Source organism: Euprymna scolopes, chromosome 10 (genome assembly GCF_053919585.1).
Source record: "Euprymna scolopes isolate OS-2025 chromosome 10, ASM5391958v1, whole genome shotgun sequence".
In the NCBI taxonomy this organism is placed as follows: domain Eukaryota; kingdom Metazoa; phylum Mollusca; class Cephalopoda; order Sepiida; family Sepiolidae; genus Euprymna; species Euprymna scolopes.
In genome coordinates, this window is record NC_136491.1 from 156735764 (window position 1) to 156758170 (window position 22407).

The window sequence follows — 22407 nt, forward strand, 5'->3', positions numbered from 1 at the left end:
TAAGATTGGAAGGTGAAAGTCTTTTGTGAAAATAATGTCCTTATTTCTAGGTTTTTGTTTGAACTGGCGAAGTTCGCCTTATTCGAAAGTCCCATGAGGAAAGTAGTCCATTGTTAGTAATTCTTATAGAAATGTACGGAATGTGTGCGCGTGCATGTGTAATTATGGTTTCGACAGATTTGAAAACGACGATGAGATGAAAATAAGAGATATGTTATTGTGTTAAGTTAATTTGTTGTGTTAAAAAACTTTTTGAATCGGATTCCAGCACAAGATTCCTGCTGCTGATATTTAGTTGGGAAAGCGTTAAAAACAATCTTCTAAAATTTCTCCTTAGTCGATAGTGTCACGTGGGATTATCTTCGCCTATGTCGGCCAGAAATATGTACATTTTGCTTTTGTTGTTGTGAGAAAAGCGCGTGGGCGTATTTGAATTATATCGTTGCTAGAAGAACTTATTTTTGTGCAAATGCGTGGGGAAATTAAAATCAATGAACGTTCGTTTATTTGCACGCGAGCGTGTGTGTATGCGTGCGTGTGTGTGTGTATGCGTGCGTGCGTGCGTGTGTGTGTGTGTGTGTGTGAGTGAGTGACAAAGCAAAGGCATTTTCTAACAAAGAGCATTGGAATAAAAGTTTTTATTTATTAAAAAAAAACAACAACAATTTCATAAGTTGAAAGACTTCCAAGAGCTCTCTCTCTCTCTCTCTCTCTCTCTCTCTCTCTCTCTCTATATATATATATATATATATATATATATATATATATATATATATATATATATATATATATAAAATAAAATATCTCGGCAGTCGTGTGAAAAGCATACCTTATTTTTCTTTTATTAATATTATTGGAATTTTTCCCTTTTCTTTTCTGTTTACATATTTGTGAATTTGTGAATTATTCCATGGATTTCGGCCTTTTGGATTATTTTGGACCATCTTCCAATTACGTGATTTCCTTGGATTTTACTTGTGCAAATGGAAACTCAATTAACTTTCTTGGATTTATATTTTTGGATTTTACCGTCATTGGATTATTTACCTTTCACCAGACTATCCATTCACGTCTAATCACCTTTTTCTTTACCATATTCCCTCTGCTTCACTTTTTTGTTATCAAGTAAGATTTTTGACTTACTTGTTGTTTCATCAAATACTTCTGCATGCAAAATCCGATCCCGCATTTTGCTAATTCCTGCCCTCTGATGAGAAGGAAAGTATTTCTTAGAAACTCCGCGGATTAAGGACTATCCACTTATTAAGTGTTTCCTTTTCAGATTAAATGTGTTTTTAACTCTTTTTCAAAGTGTTTTTTACATGTTTTATTAACTATTTGCTCTTATATATATATATATATATATATAAACAAATGATTAATATAATAATAAGCTTTTACATCTGGTTGAAATTACTTTACTTGTAAATATTAACTCTTTAATATTTATAATATATTTTAAGTTTACCATTTTGATTACCTTGGTAAACTTATTGTAATATATATATATATATATATATATATGAGCAAACAGTGAATAAAATATGTTAATAAACACTTTGAAATGAGTTAAAAACATATTTAATCTGAAAAGGAAACACTAGATAAATAGTCCTTAATCCGTGGAGTTTCGAAGAAATACTTTCCTTCTCATCAGAGGGTAGGAATTAGCAAAATGCGGGATCGGATTTTGCATGCAGAAGTATTTGATGAAACAACAAGTATGTCAAAGATCTTACTTGAAAACAAAAAAAGTGAAGCAGAGGGAATATGGTGAAGAAAAAGGTGATTACACATGAATGGATAGTCTGGTAGAAGATAAAAAATCCAGTGACGGTAAAATCCAAATGTAAAACTTCAAGAAAGTTAAAAGAATTTCCATTTGTACAAGTAAAATCCAGGGAAACCCCGTAATTGGAAGAAGATGGTCCATAATAATCCAAAGGCAGAAATCCATGGAATAATTCACAAAAATGTGTACAAGGAAAAAAGAAATTATTCCAATAATATTAATAAAAGAAAAATAAGATATGCTTTTCACTCTACTTCCGAGACATAAAAATAAATAAGAAAGATCAAGGAAGAGAAAGAGGAGAAAAAAAAAGATGATAAAGTTAAATATAAAATAAAGTAAAGGGAAACAAAAGTCAAAATGACCCAGACAGGAAATGCTAAATGCGCGAAAAAAATATATATAGGGCAAAATAATATAGGTCAACTGAAATGTACAGGTCATCACTTAAAAAAAATGTCAGCAAGAGTTGTTAGACGACACTAAATGGAAAATAAATAAATTAATTAAGAAATAAATAGAAAATAAATAATAAATAAAGAATAAATTAAAAAAAACATATATATATAAAATATAAAATAAAAAATAAAATAAAAATTATTTAAGGGGAGAGGATGGCCGGTATCTGCAGATTCAGGAAAAAAAAATGCATCTAGTAAAATATAAGTAAACATACATACAAGATGTGAAAATGTGGGTAGATTAATATATTAGATAGATAGGAAAGTTTAAAGAATAAAGCAGAAAATGCAGATAAATAACCGGCCATGCAAAGAAGAGATAAAGAATTAAAATAAAAGATTATTAAATTATAAAGTATTAAGAAGTATTTCGAAAAACGATAAAGTTAAAGAAATTTTTTTTTATATCTATGTAAAGGGTAAAAGTAATAACTGTAATTTCAAAATTGCCATAATTAAATTTGGGCTTATGTTTACAGAAAGAGATCAGTTAATTTTTAGAATTTATTATATTGTTACTTTAAAGGGAAGTAATTATAGTTATAGCTTAGGTTGTGCAGAGGCGACATGACTTAGAGCCTGGAGTATAAGACAACATTTTTATGATAGCCCATTTGATTGAGAAGGGAGTATTGTTAGAGTTACGTTTTTTAATTAAAGTGGTTAGAGAAGTTCCTTGTTTATTATTAGAATTATCGTTGTTAAAAGAAGAAATGTGGTTTGATATTCTTTTCTTAATTAATGTTGAAGTAGCGCCGATATATGTATGTACTTTATTAAAAGCTCGAGGTCTGGTATTAATATTAATTTGCTGATTTGTATTAGTTAAATAGTTTGAATTTTGTTCATAGTGTTCATGGTTGGACAATGTCTGTATGAGGACTATTTTGGAGGGGATAATGAGTGTTGCTAGTGTTAGGATAGCTGTTAGGAGAAATATTATTATTCTCATTATTATTATTATTATTATTATTATTATTATCATTATTAGTTGTATGATTGTAGATGGAAGGGCTGCTCGAGTGGTGTATTGGATTAGTAACTATATCAGATGGAAGATGGGAAGAAGAATAACTTGAAGACAAAATATTAGTGTCTGTTATGGGAGGATTGCGTGGGAGCTCAGTAATAGTGCAAGAATATATAACATCTTTATGGATGCAATCATTATTGAGTGGGCAAAGATGTTTGTTATTATAATTACAATTAGTTTTGGGTTTAATTGGGAAAGGGATTTTTTGGGCTAATATAATTTTTTGTTATTAGATGCTAAGATTCTTTGTCTTAAATTAGGCATTGTTGAATAAGAAATCCTGATTGAATTTTTATTGAAAATAGAACTATATCTGTGTGGGTATTTGAAAGAGTTTTGTACAATATTAAAGATTTCCTTAGGTATATATGTATGTATGTATGTATGTATGCATATATATATATATATATATATATATATATATATATATATATATATATACATGATGGCAGCAAATTCGTTTTCGAACATTGCCATTACTTGATATAGCACATATAAAAAAATATATATACAGAAACAAGGAAACAAATCATACACGAAGGTGGCTTTTAAGCCCTGCCAAACTCTGGTGTTCTTTGGCACACATTGTGCAGCCATGAGCGTCACTAGCAGCACGTTCTTGATGGTCACTTCTATGAATATTCAAATGCCACTTCAAACCACCTGCTGTTTTGCACGTCTGCCTACAATTGACACAGGTTAGATCTGGCAACACAAGACTGTTTTGTGGCCAGTTGTGCTGATGAGTAGTCTGGTGGCTTATCAGCCCAGCTCTGCTCAAACATAATCTACATTACACCTCACACTTCAGACCAATTTGGCGGTCCTGCCCATCCACTGCTTCTTGCACCTTCCCTTTTCGAATATCACGTTTCAGCCGCTTATACTTGGTTCGATCAGTTTCAAACTTGCCCACACTTTTTGCAAGGTCCTTCTACACTCTCCACGATCCAAAGCAAGACTCTACCAGGTTCTCTCATCCATCTCACATTTTTTTAAGGTGGACCTCAAATAGGATCAGTCAGTTTCCCCCCAACGTTAATCACAGCCTTCATATCATCGTGAAAGAGATTTAAGATGGTTACAAACTTGTCAGGACAACCAAGCTTTTTCAGAATCTCCCACAAAGCATCCCTATTGACTTATCAAAGGTCTTGGTTAAATCGATGAACACCTGATACAGACCCTTTTGCTGTTCTATACATTTCACCTGTAGTTGCCTGGCTGTAAAAATCATGTCCCTCGACTACTTCTGAAATCACTGCGACTCAGGCAAAACACCGTCAGCCATGTGCTCTAACATTCTGTCTAGCATGGTCATACAGAACACATTACCGACTATTGACACCAAAGAGATGCCCGATAGTTTCCACATTCATCTCTGGCACCCTTTCCCTTATATAGCACCACCATTAATGCATCCCGTCAATCCTGCGGAACGCACTCATCTCGCCAAGCAGTCTGCAACAAGTTTGTCAATATATACATATATATGTGCATATATATATATATATATATATATATATATATATATATATATATACTAGCATGGATACCCAGCGTTGTCAGGATCGATATGAAGTTCGGTTTGGCTACACCTGCTATAATAAGAATATTGAGCAATTTTTCATTATTATATGTCAACTCTACCGTTACTCAACAAAAATTTGAAAAATAAAAGAACGAATGAAAACACGAAAATGTAATCCCCTCCTCCGAAAAAAGAAGTACGTGACAAACTCTCCAGATATTTCGGCAGAAGGGATACGAAGAGAAGCTATTCTCTAGATATTGAGCACCTTTTTATGACTATATTCCAGTTTAAGCGAATTTCTTTTATGCCACCTCAGTCTAGAAAGATTTGTCTTTACAGTCTGTTGCAACGAAAACAAACTGTAATTAATTCAGTTTAAAAAATACAAAAGTAGAATTTGTGTTAACCGAATGTTTATCTTATAAAAATGGTGAGTTATGACTTATTGCGTTATTAAAAGAAAAAAAATTAGTTACGATGTAAAAAAAATATGTGAAGAAAAAAAACTGGTAAAAAACGTAAATGAAAGTTTTTTTTGTTTCTGTGTTAAAGAAAATAAAAGAATCGTAAAATCGAAAATAAAGAATCGTAGGTGAATTGAATTGTTTGTTTATTTTAGAATAAAAATTCACTGGAACACAACGTTAATTGCGAAATCATGGAAAGTTTTTTATTTAAACTCATTCCAAAAATAATGCTTGAAATTTTTAGTTTTAATATCTGCCGAAAAAGGAAATAAAAACAAAAAGAACAACGTTCGTGCCCAAGGGAAATAACTCAAAGCGATTCATAAAAAATCGATGTCAGTAAAAATAAATTAAATTAAATATGTTATTTATATAAATCAAATTTAAATAATAAACTTAAATAGAACACTTAAAATAATTCTCTCACTATAAACAATAACTAATACACCGCTATTTAATAAATCGATTTCCTTAATGTAATATGGAAATGAGATCACCTCTTTAATCTTATATTTTGCAATAATCATAGTATATATAGGAATGCATGATATGATAAAGTAATGGATTTTTGTATATATTAATCAACTTGTGAACAAACAAATAAACAGAAAGGAATACGAATATATATATATGCATATATATATATGCATACATATATGTATGTATATATATATATGCATACATATATATATGCATACATATATATGTGCATATATATGTAGATATATACGCCCCCCCACATATATATATATATATATATATATATATATATATTATATGTACATACATGATAATTGCTACATCTTGACAGAAGATTGCCATCTCTTCAGATTGATGTGTTCATGTGTACATAGATGGCTCTTCAAACCAGTTACACTCTTGCAAAATCTTTCACAGAGGTGACCACTATTTAGTGTTGTTTGTAGTGGGACTTCATTATGCACCTTTGAGAGTCTTGCCAAAACGCTTGCTGAATTAGAGACGAAACCAGAGATATTACAGTAATACTTAAGTGGTCTGCTTCATACAATTGTTTGTCATGCTTCATACATTGTGTGTCATGCTTCATACATTGTTTGTCATGCTTCATACATTGTGTGAAACCTGGCTTTAGACAGAAGAAATCTGCCGCAGATTGTGCATTTCAGTTCTTGTTGCAATTTGGCAGGAATTGCAGATTCATCCTACTTTCTAAGGGCACACACACACACACACACACGCACACACACACACATACACCCAACACACACATATACATGCATATAGTATACATACATACATACATACATACATATATAATTTTAGTCATTCAATGAATTTAAAAATTTCTGTCGTGAAATGTTTAAATTTCAAATCAAAAGATTTTTATTATTCTATGTAAGACATCGTCTATATCTAATTCACACTAGAATCTGTTTAAAAAAAGATTTATGGTGAATACTTGCTAAATGGTGACCATCCATCACTGTGATCATCTTATAGTTTAAAACTATATAACAACTAAAAGAAATAAAATATCCTGTAAAAAGTTATTCAAGGGAAGTAACTAAAAAATTGTATTGCTTGAGTTATTCCCCTTCCTTAATGTCTAAACCTCTTTTGAGCACAAAAGTGTTGCATTTATTGAAATGTTATATTTATTTATGAGAAAATAAAATGAAGAATCATTGTAAAAGCTTATTTCACTTTATAATAAACTTAATTAAATTCTGTTGCAAATCCATAATTATAACAATAAAAAAAAGAAACATTTGATCATTTCATGGAAGAAAAATATCATATTCCAAAAATTACGTAAATTGATCAAATATTTTTTTATATAGAAAATTATTTATGTGTCTAACTGATGAGTCCACATGAGAGCGAAACGAGTGTTTGTTGGTTTTCATGGCTCTTGTGAGCTGCAATGTTGCTTGACTGTGGAAAATTATATCAACTCTCATGCTATGAATATATATATATATATATATATATATATATATATATATATTTATATGAACAAATGATTAATAAAACATGTTAAAAGACATCTTGAAAAAGAGTTAAAAACATATTTAATTTTAAAAAAGGAAGCACAAGATAAGTGGATAGTCCTAGGACTATCCACTTATCTTGTGCTTCCTTTTAAAAATTAAATATGTTTTTAACTCTTTTTCAAGATGTCTTTTAACATGTTTTATTAATCATTTGTTCATATTATAAGCTCTATTTCCTTTTCGGTTTTATTGAGCTTTTACATCTGGTTGAGATTACTTTACTTGTAAATATTAACTCTTTAATATTTATAATATATTTTAAGTTTACCATTTTGATTACCTTGATAAACTTATTGTAATTTATATATATATATATATATATATATATATATATATATATATATATGTATGTATTATATAAATAAAAATTTCAATAAGTTTACCAAGGTAATCAAAATGTTCGATTGGAAATTTTTAATTCGACCGTGTTTGGATTTTACCATTCTTGGATTTTTACCCTTCACCGGACTATCCATTCATGTGAAATCTTTTTATAATTTTTTCTTTTACCTCCTATTCCCCTTACCCTACCCTTTTTTTTTTTTAACTAAGTAAGACCTGTGACTTACTTGTGGTTTCATTAAATACTTTTACATGCAAAATCCGATCCCGCATTTTGCTAATTCCTGCCCTCTGATGAGAAGGAGAGTATTTCTTTGAAACTCCGCGGATTAAGGACTATCCACTTATCTTGTGCTTCCTTTTTAAAATTAAATATGTTTTTAACTCTTTTTCAAGATGTTTTTTAACACGTTTTATTAATCATTTGTTCATATATATATATATATATATATATAAAGTTGAGTTTTTGTCATACCTACATTGATATTAAAAGCCTAAATTTTTTATTTAAAAATTATTAAAACGAGCTTCTTAATATACTCAGTCATGAATATGTGAGCGACTAAATTAAGGTAAACTAATTTGAATATTCCTTTAAAATACGAACTTTAATTAATCAATTATTCATTTTTGCATGGTTTCTTATTAAATGATTTGTTTCAGTTAACAATTCTGATGAATTCTTTTTATGAATAGTTTCTACATTCTGCATAATTTTGTAGAATTTAAGATCAAAACGTTCTAGCGCACAGAAATATATATGTGTGTATGTGTGTGTGTGAGGACACTTTCAAACCTATATACTTAACAATACTTATTGCATTTTAAAGGAATATTCAAATTAGTTTACCTTAATTTAGTCGCTCACATATTCATGACTGAGTATATTATATAAGAAGCTCGTTTTAATAATTTTTAAATAAAAAATGTAGGCTTTTAATATCAATGTAGGTATGACAAAAAATCAACTTTATTTTTATATATTTTATTTATTTTATATTTAATGGGGACAAAATTAGTTGGTCGCATTCAATGCCGCCAAGACTAAACTAGTTTCCTTCAATAATTACAAAAAACCCTCTCTACCACCTATAGCAATGGCCAACGACTCTTTATCTGAGAGTACATCTTTCAAACTCCTTGGCCTAACGTTCACAGGAAATATGAGCTGGAACAATTACATTGAAGGCATTGCCAGGGCCGCTGCAAGAAAGGTGGGCTCTCTCTACCGTGCTAGACAACTACTAACACCCGAAAGTATCCTGTACCTCTATAAGGCAACCATTCGCCCATGTATGGAGTATTGCTGTCACATTTGGGCTGGTGCATTTGCTACTAGTCTCTCGCTCCTTGACAAGGTTCAAAAGAGAGTCGCAAACCTGATAGGCCCTGAACTGGCATCTAAGCTTCAGCCTCTGTCCCATCGACGAAATGTTGCATCCCTCTGCATGTTCTACAAGTATTTTAGTAGTGAATGCTCTGACGAACTGCAATAACTTGTGCCCCACAACGTGAGCACCCTCGACAAACCCGACAGGCTGCTAAATCCCACCCCCACACTGTAGAGATCCCTAGATGTAAAAGATCTTTTTACTCACATAGTTTCTTCCCCAGAACCGCTAGACTCTGGAATTCCATTCCAGGTTCCTGCTTCCCCAACAGTACTGATATGCAGAAGATCAAGTGTAACGTGAACCAACACCTTGCTGCCCAAATCTCTACATAGTACCCCAGTTGTTGTTGCCTCTGATAGTAGCCCCCTACACCAAAGTGGTAATTTGCCTTGTTTGGGGTGAAAATGTAATAAAGACAAAACAAAAAAACAAACAATACTTAACAAATTTTTATCTACAAACTTGAAATTTAGTATATGGAATATTCAGACGTTTGGAAAACTTTTTAATCGGTTTTCAGCCGGAAAAAAATGGCTGCTAAGGGGTCAAAATTGAAAAATTAGTACGTGGGGGGGGGGTTGTCGAATTTTTATCTGTTCAATCAACAGTTTCATAAATGCACATGTATGGAGGGTTAACATGACTGATTCTTTATGTTAAGAATAAGTAGGTTTTAAAGCATTTTTTAAATATGGTGTTAAGCTGGCCTAATGGCTATCGTACTTGATTCACTGTCTTTAGGTTTTGATTCCGATTTCAACTGGAGTAATTTTTTTACTTACAAGAAGTGAACGGTTTATTAAAAACAATACTCGCATGCACATGTCTCAGTTTTTGTGTGAATTAAAATATAATATTTATGCATATTTGAGATATGTAACGCCGAGCGGCTTGTTTGTATATATATATCAATCCGACCTTGTCTGTGTGTATCCTGAAAGTCTCTACCAAACTCATCTGTTAATTTGTTAAAAAAAAGCAACATAAATAGTGATTATCTCCCTTTGATAATTTTCCTAGCCAAATATAATTATCTCCCTTTGTTTTTTGAAGTATCTTGTTAAATTTGAAATTCGGCGATACTAATGAATTCTAGCCGATAAAACTATTCCATTGGCGTTTACTTTGAAATTTCAACATTTCAAGCATTCATAAGCTACATTTAACATCAAAAGGAATGCTCTGACGATTATACTTACGATTTTTAAAAAGCGAACAATTATAAGGTAAATTATATATATATATATATATATATATATATATATTTATATTTGTTAATTTTTCTTAAAAACATCTTATTTTAACCTTACATTTAAACCCAATTTAACTTTATGATTTTATTCCAATTTTTATTCTCAATTTATCTTACTTTGTTTATCAACATCATAAAATAACTATTTTCCTTTATATTTAAATATTCTCCAAATACCTCTGCCTTACTTAAAAAATGCTAGGTTTATTTTTGGTGTCTTTAAAAAAAAACCCACCCAATATTTTTGCTGATGAGGAGACTTTGTGTAAAAAAACTATATGATAAAATTATTGTCCATGACTTAATGTCTATCTCAATAAAAACATTGTTTCCGAAACCATCATACAATTTATTAACTTTGTTGTGTTCCTTCTTATGAAACCGACTTTTAATTTTTAATTTTAACTATAAATTATTAATCATCTTACTAAATATTAAAGTAGCTCTAGGATATTGTTATGGCTTGCAATAAGCCACAAAGAAAACAGAACAACAGAATAGAGTTTAAACAATGTATTACTGGAACAACAATGTAAAAAGGTTACAACTGAAAAGAGTAGTAAACGTCACTGAGCAGGCGAGGGTCGCTCTGGTGTTTAATCCACACCTGGGATCAAAAGGTCTATGGTTTATATAATGGATAGAACAGTCCATTTGGAGGGTGATTCCCCCACAACACCCCCCTCCCAAGCTGATTTCTGCTATTATGAAAATCAGTATTTCTTCCTTTTGGGGCAGACCACCAAGTGGTCTGTGCGCTTCCTCTTTCTGCTGGATCATCTCGGGTCTGACATCCTTTTTCGAGGGTCTATGTCAAAACAGTAATACACAGTTTCAATCGCCTCACTGCCGTCCTGCAGTGGTTCTTCTTGATCCTCGTAGAAGCGTTTCCTGATTTGGTTCAGGTGCCTCTTATGTTGGAACTTTGGGCCCTGAATGATGTATGTAACATAGCCGATTCTTCGTAAGATCGTACCCTGTTCCCAAAAAGAAACATTATTTCTAAAATGTCTAAAATACACGTTATCTCCACTGTTAAACCGTTTCGTTGGCATTGTAGAGGTTCTGTTGTGTACTATGTGTTTGGGTAGCAGTTTATTAAATACGGATTTTATTTTCCATCCAAACATGATTTCTGCAGGGGATCCTGCATCTGGCTTATTCGGATTTTTCGTGATTCTGTAAATCTGCAGAAATTGCTGAAGGGCCTTTTCTGTCGGTGTACCGGACGCCTTTTTTAATGCCCTTTTAAGCATATCAACGAAGTGTTCAGCCTGGCCGTTGCTTCTGGCATGGTACTGGGGTGTCGTAATATGTGTGACTTGATACGTCTCGCAGTATTCTCTGAACTCTGTCGAGGTGATCTGTGTAGCCTTGTTGCTAACCAGACAGTCTACAACACCAAACCGAGGAAACAATTCCAATAAAAAATTTGTTGTTGTTGCCATGGTTGGTTTTTTGCATCTTAGTATCTCTGGCCATTTAGAGTAAGAGTCAACTACTATCAGGTAGTAAAAATCCTCCACAGATTCCGCATAATTGATGTGGATCCTCGCCCATGCTTGTTCAGCCTTAGGCCAAGGTTTATATGTTATCGGTGGTGCTTTTGCAGCCAAAGCATAGCCTTTGCATCTGTTCACAATGTCGGTAATATCTTGGTCCATAGCTGGCCAATAAACAAAACTTCTCATTAGGCTTTTCATTCTGTTTATTCCTGGATGTCCCATGTGAAAATCCCTGAGAATTCTTTATTGAAGGGTTTGGGGGATGACAACCCTTTCACCATATAACAGCATTTCGTCACAACCAGAAAAAATGTCTGAACTGCTGTCACCCAGTGCTAATTTCTGCTTCGTGGTTTGAATGAAATTGTCATTTAGGGATTCTGACTTAATTTCCTGAAGTATGACCGACAGTTCGCGGATAATATTGTTTAGCATGGTTTTTACATCATTATTAATATGTAGTGCCACGATTACTGAATCTTCAAGAGGTTCCATTTTGGCAGGAATCAGTCTCGATAGACCGTCTTCATAGGCTAGTTGTTTTGAGGGGAGAAATTGAATTGTAAAATTATAGTTCAGCAGAATAGTTCCCCATCTTAATAGTCGGTTCACAGTGAATTTGGAAGTCCTTTTTTTGATCCAAAAATGGATATCAATGGCTTATGGTTGGTTTGTAGAAAAAATCTTCCGTACAAGCACCGGTGGAATTTTGAAACTGCAAATATAATTCCTAGGGCCTCTTTCTTGATCTGAGAATAATTCTTTTCTGCTGGCAAGAGAGTCCATGATGCGAAAGCAATAGGCTCTTTCGAGCCATCCGGCATTCGATGTAGCATGCACGCCCCGACGCCATATTGACTAGCGTCGCTAGCTACTATTATGTCCAACTGTGGATTGAAATGTGCTAGGAATAGTTTTGAAGTCAGGATTCTTTTTATTTCTTGGAATGATGTCTGGCAATCTTCTGTCCACTCCCAAGCCTTATCCTTTTTCAGCAATTCATTAAGTGGTGCGCGCAATTTGTGCATATTTAGGATGAACCCCATGTAATAATTTACCAAACCTAAAAAACTTTGCAATTGAGTTATGTTTACTGGTGCCGGCATTTCTTTATTAGCGGTCGCCCTATCTGGGTCTGGGCGTCTACCATCTTTATCGATTATTTGACCCAGGTATTTAATTGTTTGTAAAAAGAATTCGCATTTATCTGCTTTGATCTTAAATATTCAACTGAATACTTGTCTGATATGTTTTTCATGTTCCTCCCTGCTTTTGTTTGCTATGATGATGTCATCAAGATATGCAATTGCGGTGTCCAGGCCGGACAGCATAGTATACATTACTTGTTGGAATATTGCGGGTGCCACCTTGATACCAAAAGAGAGTCTTTCGTATCCGTACAAACCCCGATGAGTGTTAATACAGAGGAGGTTAGCGCTTTTATCGTTTACCGGAATCTGTAGGTAAACGTCGCTTAGGTCGATCTTAGAAAAAAACTTGCCGCCATTTAATTTCGTAAACACTTCTTCTGGACTAGGTAATGGATAGTGAACATCTTCTAAGGACCCGTTGAGTCTGGTTGTGAAGTCGGCGCAAACGTGAATTTCCCTGGACCTTTTCTTTACGTAAACTGCCGGAGCAGCCCACTCACTATATTCAATTTTAGCCAGTATACTGATGCTTTCTAATCTGTCTAGTTTCCGATTTATTTTGTTCAGGGAAGCGAACGGGACATTACGTTTCTTTTTAAACACCGGTTGTGTGCCAGGTTTCAACTTAAAATCTACGACCATTTTGGTACATCTCCCCAGACCAGGAGTAAATACGTTTGTGAATTCTTTTTTTAAACAAGTTATAAGTTTCTCCGTTTCTGCTGGGCGAGTATCTATTTTCTTGCAGAATGTGTATATAGGAAGATCCCAGAGACGAAACTCCTCCATGCTGTCAGAACCGAGCAGGTTCTCACTATCTTTTAGCACATACAATCTTAGTTTTTTTGTTTTTCTCTGTGAAGTGACGTTTGTAATTAATTCATCTTCAAAATGAATTTTTGTACCATTAACGGCCGTTGCCGTTCTGTTAGTTTTTAACATAGTCGGCTTTCGTAATATTTTCCACGTTTTGAGATTTATTATTGAAAGATCCGATCCACCCTCTAATTGGAATTTAATAGCCTTGCCGAAAATGTTAACTGTTACATACTTGCGTAGATTTTCATCTACAACGTCCTTAGTTCTGGTATGATGTACACGGCTTCTATTCTGTATTTTCCTACAGTGCGAACTTTTATGACCGATCTTATTGCGTAAATAGCATCTTTTTGTTAAAAATGGGCAATCCCAATGTATTCCACCACATCTGAAACAAGCGGTCGGTGCTTTTAGTTTTTCTGAGTTTCGGTGGTTAGTGTCTGTGTGCCATTTCAACGGGTTTTTCTTAGTTACTTTTTTTTATATTTGCGATGCCTGCTTCGATATTTCTTGCATCTTTTTTTAATAAATTCTACTTTTTGACAATCATCAGTCAACTTTTGAAGTGTAAAGTTCGAGTCATTTTCTAATTTTGTAAGCACTCTGCGCCTGATTTCCGCATCTTTTCCCGAGGTTAACCCTTGCACAAACACAAGACATTTAACATTGCCTGCTGTTAGTTCAGACAACTTAAAGTCATCACAGTGTTTGTTCACTACAGCTGCGTAGGTGGCAAAATCGTCATTATCATCTTTTACCACATTCAAACATCTCCAACGCTTATGGAAAAGAGGCGTTTTCGGCGAGAAAAATTCTGTTAACAAATTTACCGTCTCATTGAATGATAAATCTGCTGTTTTCCGAGGCAAGATGTAATCCACGAATTTATCATGCTCAGCCGTTTCCAATTTTCGTAGTAGAAGTCTGGTTTTCTTTTGATCAGACCAGTTACTGCAGTCAATATTAAAAAAACCTTCATAACGTCGAAAATACGCTGCGAATGATTTTTCCTCTTCCTCGTATTTAAAATTGTCTATCGCGGTTCATATTGTATTCTGATAAAATGCTGAATTGCTTTCCGCGTTCGCATTATTCTTAACCATTTCTGTAAGCAATTTCTCTGTTCGTAATTGACGTTCGGCTGTTTTGCAATTCCTTTTGCTGTTTCTCGAATTGTGATTAACGCTTTGCGGCATCGATATGCAACTTGGTCAAATGTTCCAACACTACTTTCAATTAGTCCATTTCGCTTTGTGAGCATTAGCAATTTCAAAATATTCGCTGAATTTTACAACACCGTTTTATTTTTTCTTATTTCTTCCTCCAGACAATAAAACGAATAGAAAAAACACATAAACATATAAAAAGTTCATTGTCTAAAGAAAAAAAATCAAGTGTATATTTTTCTCCAGAGAAAAAAATATAATGCCCGATTTTAGCAGCGAAAACCACAAGTGACGAATTCTTTTTCCAAAAGTATAAAAATTTACCTTTGTAAATCGCGACGAACCTTTTCCTTTTTGCAAGTGTTATATTAGACACTTCCTTAGGCTTGATAACATTTGAGTCCGACGTCGTTACTATTTTTAGAATACTATTTCAAAGCGAGTATTTTTTTTTTTTCAATGTCGTTACTGGTTTCGATTTTAGTATGCTTCTTGAATCCAATGTCGTCAGTGTTTAATTTTTTAGAACACTGTTTTTAAACGTGAGTACGTTCTCCGTTTATTTTAATTACATTAGTGATTTTACTATCACATTAAAATACACTCTGCTATTTAGACTTCTGTTCTAATCACCTAGCAAAAGTACCCGTCGTTGACTGGGTTCACAAACAGCCTACAGAAAATGGACTCTGATTTATGAAAGTATGATAGGTTATGAAAAGGAACGGTTGTAAAGAAATAGCTTCGAATTTGGGGGTATCAAAACCAAAGAAAAATATGATGAAAGTAAAAATAAAATAGATAACCCCCATAATTTATTATACCATACCTGTTCACACTGAAACACTTATCACAATATTCTGTGGATCTATATTAAAACACCTTGTTAAACTTTGTGACATATTTCCATTCTATGGAGGTCATGCGCGAACGAACACTCCATAATTTTATTATACCATATTTCTTCGAACTGAAAGATAATTATCAAAGTATACTTTCGCAGATAGATATGAAAAGTCTTTATTAAAGTTTGTGCCTATTTCCATTCTATGGAGGCCAGGTGCGAACGCAGACCCCACAATTTTATTATACCACCCCTATTTAAGTTAAAACATACTTATTAAAGTATTATTATGTACATCTATATAAAAAACACTTGTAAACGTTTTTTTTTAAATTTTAAATTTTTTTATTTCCATACTTTGTGGACCAGGTGCGAATGCAGACCCTACAATTTTAATGGACCACCGTTCTGCCAGATCAAACATACCCATTCCTGTGTCTCGATACATCTTCTATAATTGTATGTAATCAGTTTTTTTTAAAATAGTCAACCATATAGGAGCCTATTCGTGACCACACACACACACACACACACACGCACGCACGCACGCAGACATTCAGCTTTATATTATAAATTTATAAATATATATATACTTAAATATACTTCAATTTTTAACATTGTTAAATACTATATAAACTTATATATATACTTAAATATAGAAAATATACTTAAATTGTTAACATTGTTAAATACTATGTATACTTAAATATATACTTAATACTTAAATTGTTGACATTGTTAAATACTACAGAAATCTTCTCTATAATTATAACTTTTTATTTTTGCAATTTTTCTAATAATTTTTTTGTTTCAAAAGTCGGAAAGATTAATAAATATTCTATATGTATCATGAATACTTTCTATTCTTAGTCGAATCATGTTCAGGGGACAAAAGCAATGAATAAAAGCTGGAGAGAGAAAATTCCAACAAAAACAATCAAGAATAGTATGTGAACGTATGTGAAGTAACGCTGTTGAATGTATATTTTCGACTCTGCAAAGCTCTTGATTTGAGACAACAATGTGTTCTGTCACTGGTCTGTTGTAATAATGCTGATGTTAGGTGCCATTGCCATGGGCGATAAGCGTTGATTATCTCTCTCACTGTCATCTATAAATAGGTATCCCAAACTGGCCTAGTTTAGGTGCGAAAACTAGTAAATAAAGTAAAATTTCCCTTAACTTCAACTTGCGATATTTCGTTTGTTTTTTGTGTTATTTTGATATGGTTTTGATTTAAATAAAATTTAATCTTTTGTCTTTATAGATATATAATTCTTTTTCTTGTGTCTTTAATAGTTTTTTTTTCAGGATTTTTCAAGTTATGCCTCTAATTTTGGTAAATGTCGCTTTATTTTTTACACAAAAAAATGTTGATGTTTTTCAAATTTGTTGCGCTTCATATTGTGAGTCTCTAAGTATATAAAAATGGTATCATTTTAAAGAAAAAAGGTCACTTAATAACATGGTGAGGTTATTAAAAGGTTATAAGTGGTTTTTCTAAAAAAAAATCCAACTTGAAAACTTCAGTGAAAGAAACATGAAAGAAATTTTATAGTAAGAATTCTGAAAAAGGCATCGTTTTGTAGAGGAATATCTCCTCTTTAATAATCTGTTGGTGTCATGTTTATGGCCCCATAAATTAAGGAGCGCACACTAATAAAAGTAAGGGGAACCTACAGAGATTTTCAACTTAATGCCAGAGAGACCAATTATCAACTGTCAGCTAGCCAGTAGCCACACAGCAGCAGCACAACGTACTGACTGACTGAACGGAAAAACATAAGCAAACAACTCGTTTCACCATGGACTTATCAAATTTCTTAGGTGAGTTTGTTTTTTCTTTATTATTTAAAAGTTATAGAAAGATATTTTTTTAATTAATATTTTTAGAACGTCATTAAAAAAAATGAAAATTTACAATTTAAAAAATAATGGCAGTTTATTTTCTATAGCTTTTTTCAAACTTTCATATGTTCTTTCATCGCTTTCTCCTTCGGTTACGGTTGGATAAACTTCAGCATTGTTAAATTATTTTAATTAAATTAATTAATAAAACCGTGTACAAAACTGACGGAAACTTTTATTTTTTTCGATTGGATAAACTTTAGCATTGTTAAATTATTTTAATTAAATTCCATAAACAAAACGTTCGGCTAGTGACTTATGACGATAAAGTATATGTTTTTGTTATTGTTCAGAAACATAAGTTTTTTTAATTATGAAAAAAAAAGAGAATTAAAAAAAAATTATTTAAAATAAATTACTTAGAATAAGCATTATTTATTTATTATTTTTTGTTTTTTTGTTTTGGATTCGTAAAACAATGTCAACATTTACGCTTTGTAGAAAAAAACTGACTAAATATAAAAACTCAGTTCCAAGGCTATATATTAGCAAATATATTAAATTATTTTGTCCTAAAATTTGAAAATAATTACATAAAAACTTTTTATGTCAGCATTAACAGAAATTGTGACAGAACGCATATTAATTTTTTTTTGTCGTCACCCGTACATACAACATACACTCATAAACAATAAAAGTGGTTGCAGGACAGAATGGCTGGCATTCTGCAGCAAAGAAGGATACCAATCTTAAATCACAAGTTATCGGGCAAATAGGTTTAATTCTCTATTTGAAAATGCCTTGGCAATATATCACCATAAAGAGCACATAAAATTATTTTTATCTGTGTTTGCAACATCTTGCAATATGAAATTACAGAGTGTTTTGGCTGACATTTCTGATGAGAGACTACATTCCCTACTTGCTGCAGTTGGTTTGCTGAACATTAATTTGACCAAACCTTTCTGGAAACTTGTTAACAGCACTGTTCAGTATGTTGACTTCCATCACTATATCAAGAAAATGGCTCTAAGTTTAGAATGCTGGATCAACAATCCCCAGGTGTTATTAAAATCTGACTGTAAAGGTGTATTTAATGGGGAATTCTTTGAGGAAGGCAATGTGTCTCTCTGTATTAGTCTCACGGCCCCTGAACTTGTTTTAGAATGTTTGCGCAAGATACTCAGTTCCTCATTGTCACTAAGCACCAGTTGTATGACTTTTTAGAAGGAGGTGCTTTTGGAAAAGATGTAGATCAGGAGACGAGAGATGCCTTGAAGAGCTGCCCTTTAACAAATCTGTCAGGTGAGCATGCCTTTGGAGATTTAGATTTTAGCATGCAAACAAAACGACATGCATCACTACATAATCGATCATCTTCAAATATGCTTAAGCGCAATCGGACAACAGCTTGGTTGGAAGTAATACCATCAACAAAGAGGCAATCCATTCTGAGCATCTCCAGAAAACATGCAAAACATTTGCGACAAAAACATGCACAACAAGAAGCCCTTGTGAAACTTCGTGTCCAAGAAAAAATTGCACAAAATGAAAGATTAAAGAAGGAAAAAGAACGTCAAGCTGCTGCTGAGAAAGAGAGAATTATTAACTCTGTTATTAAGCATGGTGGTCCAGTGAAGTCTGATAAACAGATAAAAAAAATTTCAGAAAGTGGTTTGGAAGCACTCAAAGACCAATTGAGATACCTCAAGGTTGTTTTAGGTGTCAAAATCAACACCAGTGGAAATAAAGTTCAACTGGAAGCTGCTCTCTCTGACTACTTGAAAAGAAATCCAATTGATTCATCTCCACCTTCACCAAAGCAACAAAAAATGTCTTCCCTAAGTGAATCTGCTGAACATTCAGATAACTCCTGCAGTTGTGATGAAGATCCACCTCAGGATATCTTCAGTTATGAACATCAAGGACAATGGGTAGCTGTCTACTATGACACGAACTTTTACATTGGCCAAGTCATTGATATTATATCTGCATCCAGCACTGTAGTAAAATTTTTAATGCAAACAAAAAGTAGAAAAGATTATTTTCGATGGCCTTTATCAGATGACATTGCACAAGTAGAGTCAGCATTTGTCTACAGATGGGATTTTGAGGTAATGCCAGTTTCAAGTGATGGTAGGATTTGGAGGGTTCCTGAGATATCTACCATAGCAGAAGCCTATGAAAGAATTCTGAGAGAAGATCGATAAGAAAGGAATTGTAGTAAGACGTAAAATATCTTTCTTACTTGTTTTTTAAGTTGAAAGTTTTTCAATGTTTAAAAAAAATGATTTGTGCCTTTTTTTTGTATAAAAAATTTCTAAATATTATTGTCGTCGGTGCTTTTTTGGCGAGTTTAAATTTCCCAAGGTAAAAGTATTTCTGTGGCAAAAAGTTTTGTTATTAGAAACAAGGCAACCATTTTTTTGAATTCCTCACCCCAAAATTAGTAAAGTTGCAAAGTTTCAAGCTTCTAACTTCAATGGTTACATTTTTACAGCAATTTCAGTAACGTATACTTTTGACTCATTTTTTTTAACCTTTTTTGCCCTTTTTACAAAATTGCCTGTTTAACTGCTTTTACATGGTCCACAATTGAGTGGTTTTATCAATTTATAATTAAAATAAAGAATTATCTTGATCTCTAGTGTGTTTTGAATCATACTAAGAAGATTCAATACATTAGCTATTAAAATGAAATTGATATGAACAGTTAAAGTTGCCTTTCCGTGTCGTATTTTCACTGTTTTCGCGTTGATAGAGGGATTTTGCCTAGTGTTTAAGTTGGTTTCATCTAATATTTATTGCTTAAATTTGTATTAATTTTCATCTACTACAAGATGACATTACATTTATAAGGATTTTTCACTTGTTAGTAGCTTACATTTTTAGTTATAGACTATGAAATTTGGCTTCTCGGCCACGATAGCAAATTTCAACTTTCCGACAAACTTTGAATGATCATAACTTGATGGCTAATTGACCTACCAAAATAAATTTGGTATTTTTGTAAATGGTTTACAAAAATCTACATGCCCACATTACTTTTTTTTAGATATGATAAAAATAAAATTTTGGTTTGGGATACCTATTATAAAAACACATGGTAGGATCCTGGTCGAAGTTCAACCACAGAAACCAGTGTCTTTTGGTCTTTTTGCCAGTAGTGAGGCTCTTGTTGACATGCTCTAGAAAAAAGGGTCGGAGCTGCTGTTGTTAACTCTTGTCGTCGTGGTAGTGAAACTTCCTTTCTGACCAGCAGAGATTTGCTGGAAAATGACTGTTGGTGGATTGCCTGATGGCAATATAGGGGGTGATCCTTATATATAAGATTGGAGTGAACCCCCCCCCCCCCACACACTTTTTATACTGCCTTAACAGCTGCTGCTAATACGGCAATTTGATGACATCTGATTGGTTGGCTTTGGTAACCATATGCACAAAAAGACCAAAGCTATGTTGGTTTCTGTCATAGTAGTTAAGGATCAACCATCCGGTTTTGTTAAAAGTATCAAGTCATAAACAGTATCAACACAACACTATCAGAGGATTTATTTATTATGGCCCCCATAACTATATGCAACAACTAAAATAATTCTTGACTAATTTTGTTTAATATGTTTTCCTTTAAATTTCTTTTCATCCTGATAATATAAAAGGAGGGGCTAAATAGACACTTTGGATGGTGATTATTCCGAGTATAATTTTTCATAGACAATAATTTTATTCTTTCGCAGTTATTATTTTTTCGCGGTTATTATTCTTAGTGTCTTAACATAGAAAATATCGCTAAAATATTAAACTATATTCAGCAACCCATTAACTTTGCATGTGAAAGAAAATCAGACTACACCACAGATGCTCTTCCTATAATATTTGAACTCAGAGTACTTATGCAGAGAAGGGCCCGTTTTCCCATGAATGTTGCCTTGGCATATTCTGGCAGGCTGCGTAAACTGCTGGGATATGACGAAACGCTCAGCCAATGCAGCAAACGATAGTTTATAAATTGGAAGAAACTATTTGCTGTGCAAAAATTTAAATCATTAAAAATAAATAACCATCAAAATCGATGAATTTAATGGGTTTGCATATTATGCTACAGTTGCTGGAAAAAGTTTTTTCGTTTTGCCACGAACGAAAATTAATCGGAAATACATGTGCTCCAACAACATTGCAATGGTTCGAAATTCACAGTACGCCGTGACCAATTGGAAAAAAAATATATAAAACATTTGTAAAGAGTACTTCCTTAAGAACCCTGGCAGATAATCGACAATCTTAAAAAAAAAAAAAAAATAAAATAAACAAACAAAAAAACAAAAAAACAAAAAAACAAAAAAAAAAACAGCCTACCCCCTAACCTTAATATTAAAAAAAAAAAACAGTAGACAAAATAATATTTTTTTGTACTTCCATAAAAAAAACTGCCGATATACAACAAACGCACTATAAAGAATCTATTATTATACTAAATGGGAATTAATCAACGTTTATTTCTGTAAGAATTTTTTCCCCTATACACTTTAATCGCACAAGACAATGCTAAAATATACCTTAATTATAATGTACAGTTATGTTTTCAAAAAATTCTAGGAAATTGTTATTAATTTTCAGCAGAAAAATAAGGATAAAAACAAAAAACAAACAATAAACAACAAATAACTTACTAAACGAAAGAAAATTAAATCTTCTATCGATCTGCATTGCTTTTAAGTTTTAGAACTATCGCAAATAAAATCTTAGCGTCTTGCTCGACTATG